This window comes from Colletes gigas, unplaced genomic scaffold (genome assembly GCF_013123115.1).
Source record: "Colletes gigas isolate AHSC1104 unplaced genomic scaffold, ASM1312311v1 Colletes_gigas_Sc00006, whole genome shotgun sequence".
Lineage (NCBI taxonomy): Eukaryota > Metazoa > Arthropoda > Insecta > Hymenoptera > Colletidae > Colletes > Colletes gigas.
In genome coordinates, this window is record NW_025106635.1 from 6,404,046 (window position 1) to 6,424,933 (window position 20,888).

Consider the following 20,888-nt stretch of genomic DNA (forward strand, 5'->3'; position numbering starts at 1 on the left):
CACCCTCTCAAGAAAAGTCCAACCACCCGGCCGCCCCCTCCCTCTTAAATTTATTAACTATAAATTGACCGGAATGTTATCCTGTTTGAAATTCCCGGGGAATATTTTATCCGGGCGGGAATGAGCGGGCGGATTTGCCACCCCGGGAGGCGCGAGAGCAATCTTTCCTGTCCACCGTGCCGCGGCCCCCTCTTTGTTTCCCGGATGGGGTGAATTTCGGTCGGATCGCGGACGGTTCGAACACGCGGATAAGCAATATCATCGTTCAGATCTCACCGAGAGGTATAAGACGAGAGTTATGCGGCCCGCTATGCGCGAGGGAATCGTAGATCAGCGGGGACGTCTGCAGGGACGTGGAAGCGAACGCGAACGAACGGAGAACCACCGCCATCATCCCGAGCACAACCCCCTTTTCGTTCTTCCCAGACCCCTACCATTCTTCCAAACCAACCCCCGCTGTCCTCTTACTCTCTCCCCGGCCCGGCACACCATTTTCTCACTTTCTCTTTCCTTTGTCTTTCCCGTCCCTCTTGTTCACCCCCGTCTCTCTCCTCGAGTCTCCGTAAGTCTCTTTCTCTCGACGTTCGTATCTCGCTATCTTGGAGACCCAGCCACGGGTCCTCCACGGCTGCGTGTTTGCCTTTATACGTTTACGTGTACACGCTGCTGTTTGTACACTTGTACCCGTAGAGGGGAGGAAGGGGGGGCGTCGGTGTGTGTCGCGCGTGTCCACGATAGAACGTGTATATCATCGATACGTATACCTACGTAAAATGCCAAAGCAAGCGCATAAGGCGACGCGGGGAGGTCTAAGTACGAGAGTATACACACAATACTGGGTGTGGCATCCAGGCTGAACTATTATTTCACCCGACGGAGGTGTATTATGGCCCCCGAGACGCTGGGGGAAACTCGAGCTCTCCTCCGGGCGTAAGTGTGCGCGTACGTGTGCGCCGAGTAATTCTTTCTATCGGGAATAATTGCTCGAGGAATGTCACGGGCTGACCCCGCAAACCGGGAATGTGTCTATTATGGCTCCCGGTCGTTTCGTTTCCGGGCGAGAATGTCGCGTTACGGGATTTTTATTTTATCCCCCTGCCCCCTCCCACTGGCGGGCGGACGATGCGGGGGAGTTTCGTGTTTCGCGAATGAAATTCGTTTATCCGGAATAGTTAATAAGCTTAGGTAATTGGCCACGGATAAGAGAGCCGTTCGCGTCCGTAACGAGAATTAAGAGCAGCGAATGAGCTGGTTCCGTCTCCGTAGTAGCGGTTCTATTTTTTCGCCCGGCGGAACGTGAATTAAGTCCCTTCGCTATCTTCAGTCCTCGCGTAAATTACAGCAGCTCCCATGGAGAGAAATGGCCGCCTCTTCTTTTCCCCTTTCCACCCCCTCTACGCCCCTTCCTCTCTGTCTCGCTTGTTCTCTACTTTATTTACATATAGATACGAAAGCCATTGAGCTGCCTCGGAAAGCACTTCCCTTTTTATAGGTTTATTCATTCGGCATCGATAAAATTTCCCTCGAATTATCGTCGCAGTCTCGCGTCAACCGACGCTTCAACGTAACTAATTTCACCCCCTGCGTTTTTTAATACTTCCATCGCGTTACCGCGAATCGATGGGACCTTAAATTACCGCCCTAAACCTCGCGGCGTTTTAAAATTCAAAGCCTCGAGACTTTCCTCGTTCCGGAGTATTCATTAAACGTACAAAACGCGTTTGTTAATATTTCTCTCTTGCCAGACAAATACGATATTTCTGTAGACGAATTTTGTATTTGCCTCGCTTTCGTGTTATGGCTGCGTACGAAGACTTGGAAAAGTGAATAAGAGTCCATAGACAGAGTTCGGCGGTAATGTATTTTTTCCCCGACCACGCCTCGTCCATCGATTCTCTTCCTTCTCGACATATAATCTTCCTACGTTTTGTAATTTTATTTAACAGTACGTTTCCAACAATTTCACGTACCCGTAGTCCCAAGTGGTTTCACGGTTTAGGTCTGATGCTTCGATGCTTCGAAAGGGTTGGGCATAACTCGAAACATATTATGAACACATACATAAACATCCCTTGGCGTTATCAGTTGTCGGACGCCGGCGCGCCGGATATTGTCGCATCCTCCGTTTTGCTCTCCCTATTACGCGGCCCAGAGCGAGACACAAACGCACAGCCCGAACAAAACCCGGGAAACTCGGCGGAGGGTGTAACTGAAACGAAACAAGATCCTTAACGATTCGCGACGCGAGATATTATCGGGAAGATGTATGAAAGTAATTTATTTCTCGCGCTCTTTATTCGATCGTTATCGCCGATCACCGAATTAAATCGATGGAAAAATTACCGCGATTTGAAAATGTATGCGAAGCAATTTCCATCCACGTGGGAAATAAATCTTGCAATAAAGTTCGTTTCCAGCCGTCTGCAACCTTTTTACATCGAACGGGAAACAAAGTGCACGAACTGTTTTTACGATCGCCTCCTCGCGGCGCACGTGCACGAAGAAAATTTCGATTTAGCTTTCGCTTCGGACGCCCGGGGATTCTTGTTTTCCCTTGGCCGTCGAAGAATGTTTTATGTTGTCGCGCGCCCGGCTAACAAAAGACTGGGACTTTTACTTTTTTATTGCCCCGAAATTGCGCCTTTGACTTGCACCTTTACGAAACCAAGGGTGGGTCTGCCGATGGGGGGGCTGTAAAAAGCGGAGAAACTGACTTTTCCTCGGTGAAAGTCATCCTCCACCTATTAGGGCCCCTGTGCACTTTGTTATTTTTCGGGGGGAAAAAAGCAGGCGACGCTTTTCTACCGGTGAAAGTTTTTGGGGACACGGTGGCCCGCACGTTTTTCTACCATTCGGATAGGATCTTTTTACCGCTGGTCCGGTCGCTTTCTAAATTTCGAACGTTCGTAAGGCCAAAATACATGGGCCTTGAGATAAGAGCCTCGTTTCGTGACCAGATAACGTTCGAATATTTATCGTTTTTATTCTGGGAATATCTTCTCGTTGATAAGTCTTTATAGCTTTATAACGTTTTTTTTCAGCGCGAGGGCGCGGGGGAGTATGAAAACGATCCTTAAATTTCGTCGTGTACACAGATATTTAAGCATGGTCACGGTGGTGTCGTTTTATTACCCGTAACAACCACATCGTATAAACCAGGGGAGGACCGGAACTACCTGCTGCACCTTAACCTTCTACTACAATGCAAATTCTCGAGTCAACCTTAGACTGAATTTTCTGGCCTTTTTCCCCGACGAATCCAGAACTCGACAAACGTCTTAAGATATATTCCGAAAGAATTAAATTGCCAATTGACTTATCGCGGGGAACAACACATCGTGAAGATCGTTTCCCCGGTGTTTCTTGGCCGAACGTTAATTGAATTTCGTCTCCAATTAAACATTCGCGAGGAATGCGGCTCGAAACGAGCGAGGAGACGATCGCTGGACCGGCAGAATCAAGTGGAAGGATATTGCATCGGACGAATGGGTGTGCAAAGGGTGCCGTTGGGCGAGCGCGCGGGGCTCGAAAGAGTTAAATCGAGGCCGGTGCGGGGCGGCTAGCGACGAGCAAATAATCGAGTTTAATTGCAAAACCGTCGGCATGATTTAATTACGCCGCGCCGCGCAGTTAGATATATATTATGTACCACCCCCGTGCTACATATATACCTCTCGCCCTCGCCCCCTCTCCTCACCGGATACGTAATAATAAGTGAAGTCGCGGGCGTTGCGCGCGCCCGTATATTTGTTCAGGTATCGAGTAAAGATCGTGACAACGCTTGGAAACCAATATCTCCCCTTTTTCCCCCGCGATACTAATGTTTTCAATAACTTGCAGCGTGTAATCAATAACCCCTTTATTGTAGGGTGTAATCGTCCCTTTCGCTGATCTCATTTGTGAAGAGGACAAAGTTACATAAATATGCGACGAAGACAAGAGTGAGCATCGCAGAGAGATGATTTACCACAGCTCAAATTGCTGTAGATCGAGTCTCAGCAAAGTTAGCCCCGACGTTGGAGGAGTTCTGTCACGAACACGGTACGAGCCAAGTTGCGGAAGACGGAATCTAGCCCGAAACTATCGAAAACGTTCCACCAAGGATAAACATTGGCGTACGATAACCTTTTAAACGCGAGTTCCGTCGCGATAAAAAGGCAGCAGGGGGTTTGGCGAACCTGCCGCGGCGTCGCAATTAGTTTGACTTACACTCGAACTTGTTAACGATTCCCGGTTTTTCGGCCCGGTCAGGCGTTATCCGATGTAACAGCAACGACTCGCGAAGAGACCTCTTCGCTACCCGCGAAGAAGGAACTGCATTTCTGCATTCCCACGCGAGTTTTTGCGCACACCTCCGACTAGCCACGGCCGTGGTTGCGGATCTGCATAAACGTGTGCAACGTGGAAGCGCTCGACCCGAAGAATATCGCGGGAGATCACGAAAGAGGGAACGCCCGGAGTTTCGTCGAGTGCCGGACTCGTTTGCACCGATGCATTCGAAACCCGGCCGTATCACGCGGCCCTTCCTCCATACCCCCCTCTCGTTCCACCGACCCGATTCAGCCCTTCTTCCAAGAGGCGGCCTTATCTCTGGTTGGTTTTTGTCCGACCGCAGTAGCATGGCAACACGCGATGCAACGTTTCGCGCGAGACCAACCTGCGACAGGAGATTTCCGGCTGATATCGTCAGTTTGTAGCACGCGAGCACGCCGAATCCCCTTTTCCAGACTGAACCGGGATTGATGGCGCCCGCATCCACCCCGATCCGATTTTATGAGCTGTTGACGACACCTTCTGCTCGGTACACGGCCCGGATAAATGATAGAGAATAGCCCCGAGCGTCGACACGCGATCCCTCGAGGACTCAATTTCTACCTGGACGTCCACCTCTCGATTAGAAACCCAACCATCCTGATATAGAAACAGTAGACGTTTGCCTCTACCATTAAAAAACTATCTCCACATGTTTTAACTCCAACAATGTTCGTTCCAATGCTACATTCGCTTCCCGAGTTATTCAGTAGACCTTTTCAGAGCACGAGTACTAGACATAATTAATGTCGAGTAATCTTCGCGAGCATCATCACGGTTGTGATGTCTTAAGCAGAGAGATATTGAAAAAAACGCTTAACGTCGAGGCGGCCATTGTGGGGGCCGATAGCGGCGAGGGAAACGATACGATCAGGAACGCCGCAATGTGTGGCATCGGAAGCTTAAGCAGTCTGAAAATGTATTTATGGTAATTTTATCGTCATAGCGCGCAGACGGGGTCGACGTGCGTGCAAGAATTAACGGTAGTCGCGAAAGACGTGAGTTTTCAGCGGGTTTCACCGATCGCCGAAACATCACGATCCGTTGTAATTCACGGCGCCGTTTTCGCAATGGCGTCCGCGAGCGACGCGACGACGGCAATCCCGGATTTCACTTTGAGGTTAGATCGCGCGGTCATTAGTTCCCATGCGCGTAATTTCATCCCGATAGCGTAGACTGGTTTCTTGCATAAAGGATTTTGCACATCGTTCCCGGATTCACGTTGCACGACCGTAACAACGTGCTCGAACTGGCAAAACATGGCATAAAGTAAACGCGGAGAATTATCATCGAGCCGCGGACAATGGGGTAACAAACGGACGCCTTGAATTATGTAATAAAGGGGAGAATTGCTTCGGAAGTAGCCAGCGTAGGAACGATAGAAAATTGCGAAGAAAGGCGATGTTCGGAATTCGCAGGCCCTAGGGCAGCCTCCTAAAATGCTATTATTTAAATCACCAAGCGACGTCCAGGGCTATCAACGACTCTAATGGATCTGTCGCGTAGGGGAAACGAAGCCAAGAAAAAGAGTCGAGAAGACCTAAGGGGGCCTAAGAAACCAGAGGTCAACGTCTCCGCGGCGAACTATACCAACACGTACGCCTAATCGTACCGTTAACTAGTCACTTTCACCGGACTCGTTTATAAAATCGCCCGACGGCAAGAAATTCGTCGACCCTATCGATGAAGTCATTTTCACCGCGGCCAAAAGTATCGGGTACCCTACGGCGCGATGAAGTCGTTCCAAATGACTCGTAGCGCGCGAACATTGGCGCGGGAGGGGCGCAGCATCTTTAGAAAATCGCGTCGAACGCGAGTCCTCGGGAGCAAATATGAGATAGCGCGGTGTCGGGCCGTTCCCACTGAAAAGCCCATAATGTATCGGGTTTTTCATTTGGACGACGGTAATCACCGTCCTTTTGGTAGCCGTAGCCGTTATCCCCGATCCTCTCTTTCCCTCTCTCCCTCTTTTTTTTTTTTTTTTTTATCACGGCCTCGCGTAAATCGGCGGTAACGGCGATAAACCTGTGAAGCTGTGAACGTCCAACATTTGTTATTGCTCTCGCGTGTGAAGTTTGATATCCTCGTGTGCACACGCACATATTAATCCCTGCCGTGTAAGCATATGTATGCGCGTAGAATGCAAAGGACGATGTTGCCGGCGCTGGTGGTGGTTTGGTGAATCGCGCGCAGGGGATGGGGGTACGTGGGGGTGTTGTAGCAGGGACGGAGAGAGAAACGGCCGGTCCGGGCGCGAAAGAGCGACGGAGAAGCGTCGAATGAAAGGGTGTAGAGGTGGGGAGGGATCGGTGGAACGGGGTAGGCGGGGGTGGGGCGTGCGCGCCTGCACCTCATAAACTTAAACCCTAATTAACCGGCGCTACGGCTACTGTTGCGCCCTACGTGCGTATGCTTCTCGTTCGTGCACACGAACGCACTTTGTCGCTTTTCCCTCTCGCTCGGTTCTTCCCCGGGCGTGCGTTTGTGTTGCACGTTCGGCGGTATTCTCTAGCGAGAGACGCGATGTTTATTGCTCGACTTCCCGTAAATTAGCTCCGCCGCGAAACTATCCGGTGGGTTTCGTTCGCGATGCAGCCGACCCGCGAGCGCACCGGGAGCGCACCGAAGACGAGACAGCTTCTTAGCATTCCATGGGCGAGATCCCTCGAAGTTTCACGCGTTCGCGAAAAAAAAACAAACGATCGAACGATCGGGAAACGCGAATGGAAAACGACTTCGCGAGATTCGGGGGGGTAAAAAGTTGGGGCCGTCGGAGGAGAAAGCGAGACGAGAGTCGGTAGGAAGAAAAATCGTACGGTTCTTATTTCGGTCCGGGAACTCATTGGGAGTTATATCGGCTCCGGTGGAAGTAATTTTTGCCCGTTTTCGTAAAAGCGCGAAGGTAATTGCGAAAGTTTCGTTTCTCCAACTTTTGATACGAGTTATTAACCAACTTCGAACGATTTATTCCCCTAGTGTTAAGTCGCGATAATACAAGGCAGGCGTTGTATTATTTCGGGTTCTTCGCGTGGAAAAAAGTTGCTTCTAGATGATGACTTATTTTCAACATGTGGCGCTGCTCGGGGCCTACTTGTTTTTTCTTCCCGAGTAGATTCCGCGCGGCGGTATCGTTTCCGGACGATTTATTTATGATTCCAAATTCGTCTGGCCGCCGCTGTTCGCGCGACGGCATTTCAGGAGCTCGCGAGACTTCGAAAAAGAATCGCGCCGTTCGTTAATAGCATTATCTATTGGGGGGGTTTGTAATTACATTATAATAGAGATTTTCACGATAATATAATATACGTGTGCGCGCAATTCGTGCACTCGTGAGCGTCGTGTAGCATGCCTGCGTTTATCGTGAATTATTCGCATTTCGTGCACGGTATCTACGTTTTCATTGCGGTGCTTTTTCCCCGACCGACGAATGGTTCGTTTATCAAACTTTTTATAAACACTTCATAAACGTTTACGGTTTACCGCGCAAGCACAAACACGCCTGCAACGCCAGAGCACGCGCACACTCGTTCATACATGAGCTAGTGTTCGTGCAGACAACTCACGCGTACAATACATTGTAAGACGTCCGCTGAAACTGCGTCGAATGCGAGAAACCGCATAATTTCGTAACCGCAACGATTCTTACCCGGCTCGCTTCAGTAGACCAGAACTAAAGCGAAAATCAGATATTTACTCTATCGATGCCATTATGGCCGCCGCACGACGCATCCGATTCTTCCCGTCATTCGCACACTCAATGTGACCAAATTTACGTAATAAAATATGTAGTCTAATTCGGTACTTCCTAAAATTTCGGATAAACATGGATTGGGTCCTAAAAGTTTCTCACCACATGGGATTCCCAAAGCTTAAGTCTGTTGTAAAAATTAAAAAATAGGGTCTTGTAGTCGCTGCTTCTCCTAGACTTTTTAGGCGTTTATTTCACAGGTTAAAATTTTTAGTCGAGCCACACGTGGAGTTCTTGATCATTTGGATACTTAACAAATTATGTATCTCATTTATGTCTTTTACAACATCTTTTCTACGACACAACTCCTCCAAGAAGCAAGTACAAATTGGACAGAAAGCTGTCCCCTATCGTTTTAAATTAAAAGTCGCGTACCCAGGGGATTAATTCGATCGGACGGACAGTGGTCGTAAAGTCAGGACGGGCCTAAACAATCTTACGCGGGCAAGAAACTTTCCGAGATCCCGACACTATCGTATAAATACCCGGATGGCGTCAGACCCTTGATTAGGTACCTGTACATAGGTACGCAGTAATTATTGCCGTAGCCGGTACAGGTCGGACATGTAAAATCCGGGATGTCTGGTGACATTGCTGGCACACGCACATACACACACACACGCGCGCGCGCTGTCATGCTCGACGGCTGAAACGTACCTAGAAACGCGAGCTCGCGCGTCCACGTGCTTTCCTCCCCGGGGAAACCCATCGTTCCCGGGGTAAACGTACGCGTATCACTCGATGATCGCGCACTCGAAGCCGCTTCTAGCGTCGAATCGATCATGAAAAATGCGTATCGACGAGTGGAAAATCTAATAGAGAAATACGCGACGTGGGTGTATCCGTGGCGAAGGTTGCCTCCGCCGTATTCGACCTGCGCAGACCGCGGCTGGAACTCGTCGGTCGGCCAATATGGCGACGCCAGGCGAGATCCAGCGGCGTGAGAGCACGCTGGGCCATGGGAGTCGAGCTCGGTGCATGGCTATGAGAACCGGTCGATGCGAGCACGCGAGCGCCGAGCCTCCGAAGGACGGGACGGAGGCGCCACGGTCGTCCGTGTTCGCGGCCGCTCGCGACCAATCGGGTGGGGCGGGAGATCAACATGGCCGCCGTGCTGCCGCGGTTCGCTTTTCTCGGTTGCGATTTCGGTTGAACCGTGCACCCATTGTTTTTCACGGTTTTACGTTGAACGATCGTTGCCCAGCTCTCGCGATGCCACCGCGGAATGGACGCAGACAGTGGTACGTAACCAGACGCCGGCGATCCCGTGGGCTTCTCGTACGAGCGACCGTGAGGTGCATCTCCGTTGGAGCCATCTTAGGATTATTCATACACGTGTGCTTGTGACGCTTGTATATATAGGGTGTTTCGGAGCGGTTGGTCAAAACTTCTGGCAACGAATGTCGCGAATCGAAACGAAGTTCGCGGAAACTTGTGCCACGGAGAGGTTCTCGAATTACGGTTTAGTGCGTTAATTGTTATCGGCGCCTGGGAGGGGGAGGGGGGGCGGTCTGTTTATGCTCGATTACGGAGCAACACGTAAGCCGAGATTGTGGTTGACATTTTGTGAACAGAAATATTTTTTTTCTCGATCGGGTATCGAATAGCAATTGGCGATAAAGAGAAACGTGCTATTGTTAACGCGTTAACTTGTTGAATTACGCTCGTCACGGTCGAAAAATATACTCGAGAAGTATCACCCACCTTATGGCCTCTATGATTATCTGGTTTGAATTCTGTCGAGCTGTTTCACACGAGGTTACGTGTATCGAGATACACGTCGGGAACTTTGATCCCAGAGTACGCTACGAGAATGCCGTTTGAATTGAGTTTACATGCACGATCTGTATCCATCGTGATACCTCGTGTGAACCAGTCCTCATGGGACACTCAATAAACTCTTGGGTGTACAACTTGTAGGAAAAAACATGGCACCATTTTTTATTATTCGTAACCACAAAAGCATCGAATACTTGGTGCATTGATTTCTTTAATAGAATTAAAACACACGGACCTCGATGTTTTGACCAACCATTTGGAACTATCCTGCACGTGCACGTGCCTCTATGTGCAAGTTCATTTTGTGCACGGATTTTCGTTTTTGTTACTCGTATTTCTTGCTGTGCTTCTCGCGAGAGCTTGGTGCGATCCTTGTTTCATGGCAAAGGCCAATCTGGAATTCATGCATTGCCCGTTTATTTCTTAAAACGTTCAATTTATTGAACGATGTTACACAAAGCAAAAACCTGAAATAATAGATTCTAGATGCACCTATTTGTTGCGAAGAATTTCGGGTGACAAATTGCATTAAAAAATGAAACAACACCGAGAAAAAAATGGCCACGACCGTTCCACGTGCAAACTCGCGTTGTTGTCCAACAGTCAGCTTTCTCCTCGTATAAACTATGCATACGATTTGTGTGCGTCGATTAGCATTTTAATTGCATTGTTGTCTTGGTGGTTTCCCAAAATGTAAATAGGCCGAGATTTTTATTCGGCAATTCGGAGTAAGCGCGAGCGCGACAACTTTTTCCACGAGCACGCACATCCATTAGTCCGAAATTTCGACGTCAATTTTTACAATTGCCCAGCGCGCCGGTATTCCGTCGCCGCCATTCGGTGGACGTTTCTCGTTAAGAGGTGAAAAAAGTGAAAAAGAACGCGCGCGCGCGGGCAAATTAAAATGCACGAACCGATTCGATCTCGCTTTCGCCGTTAATGGCGAACGCGCACGATAATTGCGACACTACGGTTAATGATCGCGACGAAGGAATCCGTCGAAAAATGGTCGCGCGATAAATTATCTCCGGCGGAAACCGGTGTCGCGCCGAGTAAGATTCCAAAGCGTTTCTCTCCTCCGCCTCTTTCCTCGCCTCGTGATCATTAGACGAGTTTGCGTGACTCGGGACGATGCACTTAAAGAAAAAACTGTAATCATAATCGAACAGTTTGTCCATTCGCGTTATTCGCCAATAAAATTTTTACAGCGCGGCGTGTAATTTCCTGCGGCCCCAACAATCAAACGGTACAGTCGATCGCAGAAACGTTGCAACGCATTAAAATTTACTTGACGCTGTTTAATTCCAAAATAAATTATTTTTAGAAATATATTTATTAGTGGCACGAGGAGAAAGAAATTCACATTCGTTTGTTGTTAAATATACTTGCCTGACCGACTGTATATCGGATAATCCGTACATTACGAAACCGCCTTTCGGTAAAAGTAATTTCAACGTCTCGTCGTAGGCTGCTGACAGGTCTTTTTTAATAAATAACTCGGGAACGCAACGAGTGCAAAGATCCAGGAACATTTATCGGGATAATTGCCAACGTTTACGAAGTGCCCTGTCGATTTTATGTAGTCGTTCCTTAATTGGTCAATCGCTATCGTCCTGATCTGACTAAATTATACGTTGCCGAGTCCTACGTATCATTCGACGGCGGTTGAACGAGTTTTTCATAAGATAGTTTCTTTCATTTATTTATTTAAACGAGCAGCGGCGCTCTTATTGCAAATATTACGATAAACCAACAACGAGCATGCACATTTTATTATAGTTACGCGTTGAATTGAGATTTACGGGGAACGACTATAAATAAAGCATGACGCGGTAGTCAGAAATTATATGGTGCCATAATATGCAGTTATTAAACAATATTAGCATAATTGCACAATCTAGTAGCTGGATCGATATAAGAATACAATTCAAACATCACACTGCAAGAAATAAAATCCCTCCTAACGTCTGTAAATATTTTCCTGATTACTTTATTAATGTTTATCGGAATTTTTAGTCTTTCAATATTGAATTGAGTAGAAAATGGTTCGTAATCATCGTGGATTTAGGGTCCGCAAAAACGCCTCCTAATGGCTGCCGTCGGACACTTTGATTAAGTTATTTGCCGCGAGGTGGGCCCGATTCTCTCCGTTTCCTATTTAATTAAACAAGGATTACGACGTTTGTTTTCATTCCTGGCCGTCTTTCGTGCCCATAACTCCTATTTATCTTACCGAAACAATCCTTTCGCGTTATGATTGGCGTTTTACCAGTCGTTCTTTCTCGCGTCGTACAAAAGGAACACGAGCGCTTTAATTGCGTCGAATGGTTTTCATTCAAGGGTGACGAGCTCATTTGTAAATTATCCACCGTGTCGTAGGCGACTAATCTGAAGGCATGCATCGTCGGAGTGAGTGAAAAAATGACCGAGTGCGCGAGATATGGCAAATTCCGCGCGATAATGTACAAAGTTATCGGGCCAGTGACATGTATGGGCTGATAAATAATTAACTGCCACGTGAAACCACATAAAGTAAAGTAATCGTGCGTACACGTTAATTGCGCATATGCTTTTACGCCCGAACGACTTTGTCGGATTGCTTTGACGCGGTTAATGCAACATCGTCGACCAGTTTTACGCGCTTAATTAGCCGACGCGTACAGAATAAAACGATCCCGAGCGCAGCTCTAACCATAATTTCCAAGGCCTTAAAATAACCGTCGAAATGAAATTAATTAAAATCCAGTAAGAATCGTTATACGAATAATCAAACAGCTAATTTCGCCCCGCTGTTATCTTTATTCCATAACGTATTTTATTATCGCGTATAAACATGAGCTAATGAAACCCCCGACACGCGTTTTTTTGAGCGCGTGGTAACATCGACGGTGGCTGGTCGAACATCGTGCAAGAAATCGTAACGATCGGATCGAATTGCTGTCATAAAAAACAACCGGACAACGCCTTTGTGACTTTTAGCGTATCGCTTCTAAAGAGGATCGTCCATTAGCGAACCGATACTATCCGTTCGTAAACACCGTTGCTTGAAACTGTTCGTAGCTACGTTTCTATCAATCGACCATCATCGAAGATTGCATACTGCAGACGTGCTCTTCCATGTTTCAAATCAGTAGGTACCGTGGATGGCTAGTAAGTTGGCAATCAGAGAAAATGTTGGTTCGATTGGCGGTAGTTAAGCATCTTATGGAAATATCGTGGCCCAGTCTGACTCAAATACCAATATGAAAATTCAGAGAAGTGATTTTAGCGACCATGTCTCATGTTTATTAACAATTAAAAATGAATTTTTAAGTACAATCGATAGCAGGTAGGTGCTGAAATTAAAAAATTTTAAATCGTTCTAAAAAAATTATTTTTAACCAGAGGGGTCAATTACAATCATTTTTGGTGAATAGACATACCCCCGAAATCCTTCCCATTTTTGAGAAAAAAATTCATTACCGAACATATAATGTCTGACCATAACTGTCTGGTTACCCTGAAAAACAAAAAATTTCAAATCGTTCTAAAAAAATTATATTCGGTTGCAGGGGTAAATTACAATCATTTTTGGTGGATAGACATACCCCTGAAATTCTCCGCAGTTTCGAGAGAAAAAATTCTTTACCTTTTCATAATTCCTGCAATAGCGAATGTATTTCCTTGGTCCGTTATTGGCTCTGTCGATCTTATCTACTAATCGACGACTACTGCAACGCACCCCCGTTTGCCTCGATGCCAACTTACCAGCAACGATACATTTTCCAAACGACGAGTTCCCAAATTGGCGGTTCTCGTTGAAATTCCATCGAAACTGTACGGTTTGGGAACTCGACAAGCGTCCGAATTTCTGGACGAGACCATCGTCCATGTCCGCGGTGTGTCACGTTTCTACGACCGCGATAACGAGAGCACCATATTGTCGGCGGGAATTAATTCACAAGCGATTCGCAAATTCACTGGAGCCGTTCTAAACGGTGTTGCGGTAAATGAAACACTTCAAGACAGACTTTTAACAAAATTTATTGTTGTCGAGGAGCTACAACAGGATTAAATTCATATAACTGTTCACAATCAGGAACTGTCGCTGGTTTATTCTCTGTAAATTACACCATGAGAAAAGATTAACATTGGGGACCAAGAGAGCTCATCTGTTTCGAAAGAAGAGTTTCTTAACACATTCGAAGCAGCGGGGAGTAGGCGGGATCGAAGACGCGTAAGGGATAAGAGGAAAACGAGGGACGTCTGGAGATAAGGGGGGCACCGAGTTTGGCTTTTCCGACGGGGACGTTGCCGTTCGAAGGCCTCGAAATCAATTTAGGGAACCGTCGAGAGATAACCGGATAACATCGGCGGCGTTATCGATTACTTTCTCGTCGTTTGGCGTCCCGGGCGTTCGTACTCCGCAAATCGAACCGTTTCTGAGCCGTTGGAGAGGACGTAAATCGAGCGTCGCCGTCGCTCCCTCGGTTACGCTTTCAGCGGGAACACCTGGCCGTCGTTTCCAGAGAAAAGTGGGCAGGGCCTCCGGGAGCTTGGTCGTCGCGCCACGAAACGACGCGCGGGCAGAGATCGGTAGATCCCAGGAAAACAATTATCCGCGGACGAAGCGCATTTCGAGCGCGTCGAACGGAACGAGAATTAAGAAGATAGCGTCCGACTCGCGATAGGTGTTGATCATCGGAGGCAACCGAGCGACGCCAGGCATACAAGGACGCAGAACGTAGAACCTTTTGCAACATTTTGCGATAACGACCCCGCATAAAAGACCGTCCACTTGACGCGGCGCAACAGCGCGTCGCGCTTTGTTAAAGCCTTCATAAACCGTTTTCGAGATCGGATACGATCTGTATCTGCCGTCGTACAAAGTGGGAGGGGAGGAACAAGAAGGGGGTCGGTTAATTATCGTGTTCGTGGTGAAATCATACAGACGCGTTAATTAACTCTTTCTTCTTTTTCATTTCCCTTACCCCGCGCCCCTCGCTGCGTTCCTTTCCCTCGACCCTCGATAGTTTTTTGCGCGAAGACGATGCCCGGTGGCCGTGAGTCTCCCGTATTAATTATTAATCGAGCTAATTAAGACGCAGTTCCCGGCGAAGTGGGCTGGCCGAAATGCATAGTTAATGCGAGTCCTTTACCATTACGTCCGGCCTCCAAAAATGAATATCCGGCCATCGGGGAAGACTTGAGTTATTTCGACGCCTGACGCGTCGACTTATCGCGTTTTACGATATCTCGAAACTCGAGGAATTTGCAAAGATGTCAGCTTTGCTTGCTAGTGGAATTGTTCCTCTTGTCTACTACCAAAACGTCGGGTAGCCTTAGTTCTACCATTCTTAATGTTTCCAGCAGCTATGCTCGTTATGCCCAACTGCAAGGTAGAACGATTTTTGTAATACGATTCGAAAGAGCTTATTTTCTAATTGGCTCAGCATACATACCAATTCGACTCATATATCTCAATCTGGTGAATTTGTATTCCGTGTTCATTCGTTGCTGGTAATTTCAATTTACCGCGAGTTAATTGGTACGGCTCGTCGTCCACCATTTTGTCACCATCTGTTTCTACTATTAGTTTTCAATAATTTCGAGGGCGACTAATTCGAGCGCATGCAATCGCTCTATAAATCAAGATTAGACTCCTCTGGTCGAACGTTCGATTAAGCACCAGTGTGAATTTCTTTCGTGGAGGCGGATGTTTCTCTAAAATGGCGTTTGGAAGGATAGAAAGGCACCGAAGTCGGGGCTCTTCCGGGCCGGGTAGGACGCGTATCGGCATTATTTTGGGCTTCGAGTGGAAAAATGGCGTCGGCCTCGACACGGTTTCGAGGACGCTGGAACGGTCGGCCGTTTCGCATCCCGGTGCTTCGTCTCGTGGCGTCGAACGCGTCAGAGGCGAATAAGCCGGTCTCTCCGCGGGAATATAAATGCGCGAACAGTGTCTTTTGAAGGAAGAAAGGTGGTCGGGGGAGGAGGGTAGCGAGCAGAGGAGGCCTACGCGCGTACATACGCTGGTACAACTGGTCCTCCTAAGGGAGAGAAACACGCGACGCGAAGAAGAGACCGAGGGATGAAGGGAGAGGAGTGAGATAGAGCGCGAGGGAGAGAGAACGATAGCCTCGAGGGGCCTTCAGGAAGGCTCTGCATTGAGTTGTAAAAGCGTTGGTTCGCTCTCGCCGCCAGGCGGCATGGTCGCTTATGTAAAGGCCGGCTACACGCCGCGTGATGAGTGGACGCTGTTCCGAGCGTTTCTTCTTTTAACTCTTTGGTCTCGCTTTTGCACTCTTACCTGTCGTTGCTTATGTACGCAAGTAAGCGAGCGCGCGAGCCCGGGCCCGTATGCGTGAGTACTTGGCCGCATGTCCGCGCCCGGAGTCGCGCTCCGTACTCTCCCTCCTTCCGAGAAATCTTTTTTCCCCTCCGTCTTGCCGCTACGAGCGACGAATCGACAACCCCCTCGTTCTCGTCGCGAACGCGTTCGTTTGCTCGCGTGCTCGCGTGTCTTCTATATAACCTCTTTTTCGTCGCGCGGCGAAAACGAGTTTCGCAAATTGGACCATTCTTTTGGCGGATGATCGATGTCGCCGGTCGGACCACTTTTTCCCCCGCTCCTCCTCCTCCCCCCCCCCCCCGGAGTACGTGGAAATTACGCGCGAAAGGCGGCCGCAGGTGCTTCCTTCTCTCTCTCTCTCTCTCTCCCTCTGTCTCTCGTTTCTTTGTAACCGAAGCAATGGCGGTATCATTACGGCGCATCGACCAAACAACTCGTCGCGGAGATCTTAAGGGCCGCGGCATGAGCGTATGTCGCGCGCGGTTTCGGTTAAACGATCTCACCGCGCCGGAAACCGCGGACGCGTCCGCGAATGTATGTCGCACAACGGTCGCGATCGAGCAAAAGTTTATTGGGTCTCGTCCGATCGTGGGTACATATCTATGTGGATCAGGTAGGTAAGTTAGTTGGTTGCCGGTTAGTCGAGGCCCGGAGTAGAGGAGCGCGATGACGAGAGAGAGTGAACCGGTTATGGGCGAGGCCCTTCGACTCTTCGTATTCTTGTTCCCGTTCTTGGGCCCAACGGGGAGCGCGGCGGGTACGGCCGGTGAGACGAAGTTAGGGGAAGGGAGACGGCCGGGAAAGAAGAGGGGTATACCAAGTATGGTGGCAAAGAGGATGATGGGGTACACCGAGGCCCGCGAGAGGAGAGGAGGCCGGGCGAAGAGGGAAAAGGGTGAGCCGAGGATGGGATGAGGAATTCTCGTTGGCTTTCGCTTCGATGTCTTTATACGCGCGGCTCTTGTATGGCCGTGGGACATATATCTGTCTCGCGAGAGCGAGGCGCGCCGCCAAAAAATCAGATCGAGTGTAAAAATCGCATAAACTCGTCCTGGTGAGTCGAGAGCTATGTCGGCCCGGTTGGCGCTCGTTCGGTCCTCTCTCTCTCTCCCACGGCCTGGTTCGCCTCGGCCCTGCGGCTTTCTCTCTTTCGCAGAGGCGATCTTTTTTCTGCATCTTTCTCTTCGCAGCCAGGGCTACACGGCCGCTCGCATGACTCCACCTCGAGGAGAGGCCGATCACCTCCCATATTTCCTCTTATTCTGCTTGTCTGCCGCACGAGAGTTATGCGGTTTGCCGCGCTTATGAAGGATCCGCTCTTTATCGACAACCAAAGCGGTCGACCGGCCACGTTCCGTGGTGTACGCGAGAGGGGAACCGCGAAATAATTTCACTCCGGATACGGATTGCCTCCACGACCAGCCGTGCACGTGTTAACGCTTGACGTTAATGAAGCGGTTGGCATTAATAAGGCGATATTTCACCGTTCGGGTTTTATCTCGACCTTAAGGCTACCGGTCTCTCTTTCGTCAAGCGTCTCCACCTCGACGGCGCGTTGCAAAGCGGATGAAAATTTCCGCCACACCCGCCACGCCCCGAGAGATCTATATTTTCTCGCGCTCGTATCGTTCTTCGATCGTCGAGCATCTCGTGGCCCCTGTTCCGTCGGGAATAACCGAACAAGCTCCGGCGAAACAATTTCGCGAGTTGCCGGGGCGTTCCTTTTTGCTCTCGGTGCGCGAAACTAGTAGCTGTCTTATCTCTGAAATCCTAGGTGGACTGCGCTGCACCGGGCAGCCCTATATCACCGACTCGTTCGCTGACTGCCGTGCAGTTTACACGATCGATCTCACGGCACGATACGCAATTCCACGGTTTACCAAAGGGATCTCTCGAACATTGCCGAGAGACTCGAGGCAATTACCCTTTCCTCGGCAACTGGTACCGAACCCACGAACAAAGCCAAAGCGTGTTCGAGTATGAGTTTGTTCGTACTGGCGAGAAACGGCCGAAGAGGAGGCGAGTCGAAGCCCGAGCCGAAGTCGGCGGACCCAGGCCGGCAGCAGGATGTACCGGAGAGCAAAGAGTGCAGAGTCGTTGCAATGCACCTCCTAACGAGCTCGCTTTGTTTTGCGGCGCATGCATGTGCATGCTGCATGCAGGTATGGGCTGCGGTATATACGCGGCAGAATGTATGCACATACGGAATATAAGCGAACTCCACATGTACGGGGTGTCCTCCACGGAACCGTATCCTCCATTTTCCTTTCTTTTTTCCACCTGGAAAATACTCGTCCATGATCGCGATGTTCGTTTCGGGAACGATTGAGCCGCCGTTGGGAAAATTGAAAAGCAAAGTATAGACCGAACTCGTGTTTGGTCTCGGGTGTACGGAAGAGTGGAGTTATCCTCGAATCTCGACGCAGAAGTTCGCGGCTAGGTCGAGTACGCTATGTCCCTCCTTATCCTACATGTCCAACGCGTCCTCGGTGAGCGTGGTCGGCGTACGCAAGAACGTCAGATCCTTCGCAGCTGTCCCGACCGCGAGAAGAAATACGAGGTACGTGGGCGACACCCGGTATATTCTCCGGTGGAGTATATACGGGTGTATAGAGATAGGGAGACAGAGGGAGACCGGTTCCATACATGGCTTCCGAACGCTTCTTCTTCTTGCGCTAAGACCGCAAGAGAGACAAGCATCAGCTGCCGTTTCCCTCCACTAATGAGATGGAATTGGACGTGGCCGAGATTTTTCTAGACTCGTCCCCGGGAGCGAATCAACCGTGGGTCCCCTGGCATCGCCATCTAGTTCGCGACATTCCCGCGAGCGCGACTGGCGGTGCTCTTTGATACCAATCGTTTAATTGCGTCCCATTAGCCCCTGCCTGGGGCCTCCCCTTCGCTGAATGCGGCCAGGAACGAAAGTGGCTGGTTGAAAGAACGGGGGCCCTGCTTCTCGTTCGTTCTGTTCTTACTCCTTCGTCTCCTCTCTCTCTTTCTCTCTCTCTCGTTCGTTCTCTCGACTCGTCCTGCTCCTCGGCTTTTCTTCTCGTCCTTCTTCCACCGACTAGGTAACGTGGATGGTGCTACGGTATACGCTACCAGGCATCGTCCAACTTTTTCTCGCCGGCACGCCGACGACGACGACGACGACGACGACGACGACAACGACAACGGGGACGTCGACGGTTCTCGTTATATCTCGAGCCCGCCATTCGGGGCCCGCTACGTGATGTGACGCCGGCAGAGATGGCGACTCGACTCGACAGGCCCAACCTACCACTTTTTCCAGACCCGGGCACCTGAATACCGCGTTTCCTAAAGGGCCCTCCTCGTTCCCTGCAGCTCTTTCCTTTTTACCGTCGACTTTCTTCCTTTTCGTCTCCTCCCCCTGCCACCACCTCCCGAAACTCCCCACCCCCCCTGCTCACGTTCGGCGGACGGAACGTCGATCAAACCGGAACGGCCTCTTCTGAAATTGCACCGGCCCGTTTCGACAGCTCGTCCTTCTCCGTATTCCTCGTTAAGGATTGGCTACGCCTTTGCCGAAAGAAGAACGTCGATGGCAGATTGACCGCCGGTCCCTCCGATAATTGCACGCCATACATCGCGACCGAATTCCTGTCAGAATTCTTGCGGATTCCCGCGGGACGCGTAAAAAAAGATTCCGCGGGGCTGGTTTCGCGATTTCAATGCTCGCGGGACGAATAGAAAACGCTCGCCGCCGGGTTATCCGGTTTCACGAGGTGGCAATGAAACGTCGTAGACTATCAGTCTTTCTAGCAGCTTCTATGTGTCGTCGTCCCCACCTACCCACCTACCCTCCCCCCTCGAGAGGCCGTACATCTTTTTCTCCATTCCGCGGTGACTTTCTTTTCCACCGGTATCCGACAACTTCGTTCCTCGAAATTCCCGAACGCCAAGGTAAAACTCCCAGCAGCGTCCGTGCCGCAAATGGCGCGCGCGCATCGCTCCGAGACCGCCTCGCCGGGTTGATTTAATCGGATCGCTTCGTTTCGACTTTCGTCCCGCGTTTTCTTCGTTAACGACGACGTCCGTGGCTCGCCGCGCGATGAAGCTATGCGCCGTGGAACGCGTAATGAGCGTACGTGCGATCGGGTCGAGTAATCTGCCCTACTTCGGTATACGTCGCATTAACTTTAACGATCGTTGAAACGACGCGACGAGGATGAAGACACACGGAACGCGTTCCCCACGATGCCCGGTGCAAACCGGGGAACGGACTACGGACGAATCGACGTCCAACCGGGCAGCCTCCGACGTTTCAGTGATCGTTACCCACCCGCTGTTACCGCCGACGATCGTAAATTTCCAACCTGCGAGCCGAATCGCGTGGAAGTTGTCGATCGCTGGCCGAAACATTGCGAAACTGTTATTTGCGCGCGGGATCCGCGTACCCCGTTACTAATTCGACGCTTCTGGTTTTGTTGCAGGTAAGGGACACAACCCTTGTCTACTAGACAATGAAGAAACGAACGTTGTCGCGGTACGAGTAAGTAGAATTTCCATCTACCCTTTTGAAACCGCTGAGAGCGACCCGGACGCGCAAACTTGGTACACACGGGCGACTTCCTTTTGTCGTCCTGTCGTGGCCGCCTGGCATAGGCTGTCCTCGACCTCGGTCCGAGCCTCGTCCGGAGGATTCTCGGGAACGGGGCACGATAAAACGCGGCTACGATTTTAATGACACGCGCATAG

The 20,888-nt window shown here is 49.9% G+C and overlaps 1 protein-coding gene across 2 annotated transcripts in view; it reads left to right on the forward strand.

The window, feature by feature from the left end:
* Positions 1-20,888, forward strand: part of LOC122395934 (homeotic protein ultrabithorax-like) — a 106,801-nt gene that overhangs the window by 48,948 nt on the left and 36,965 nt on the right. The gene's annotated exons all lie outside the window — the stretch shown is intronic.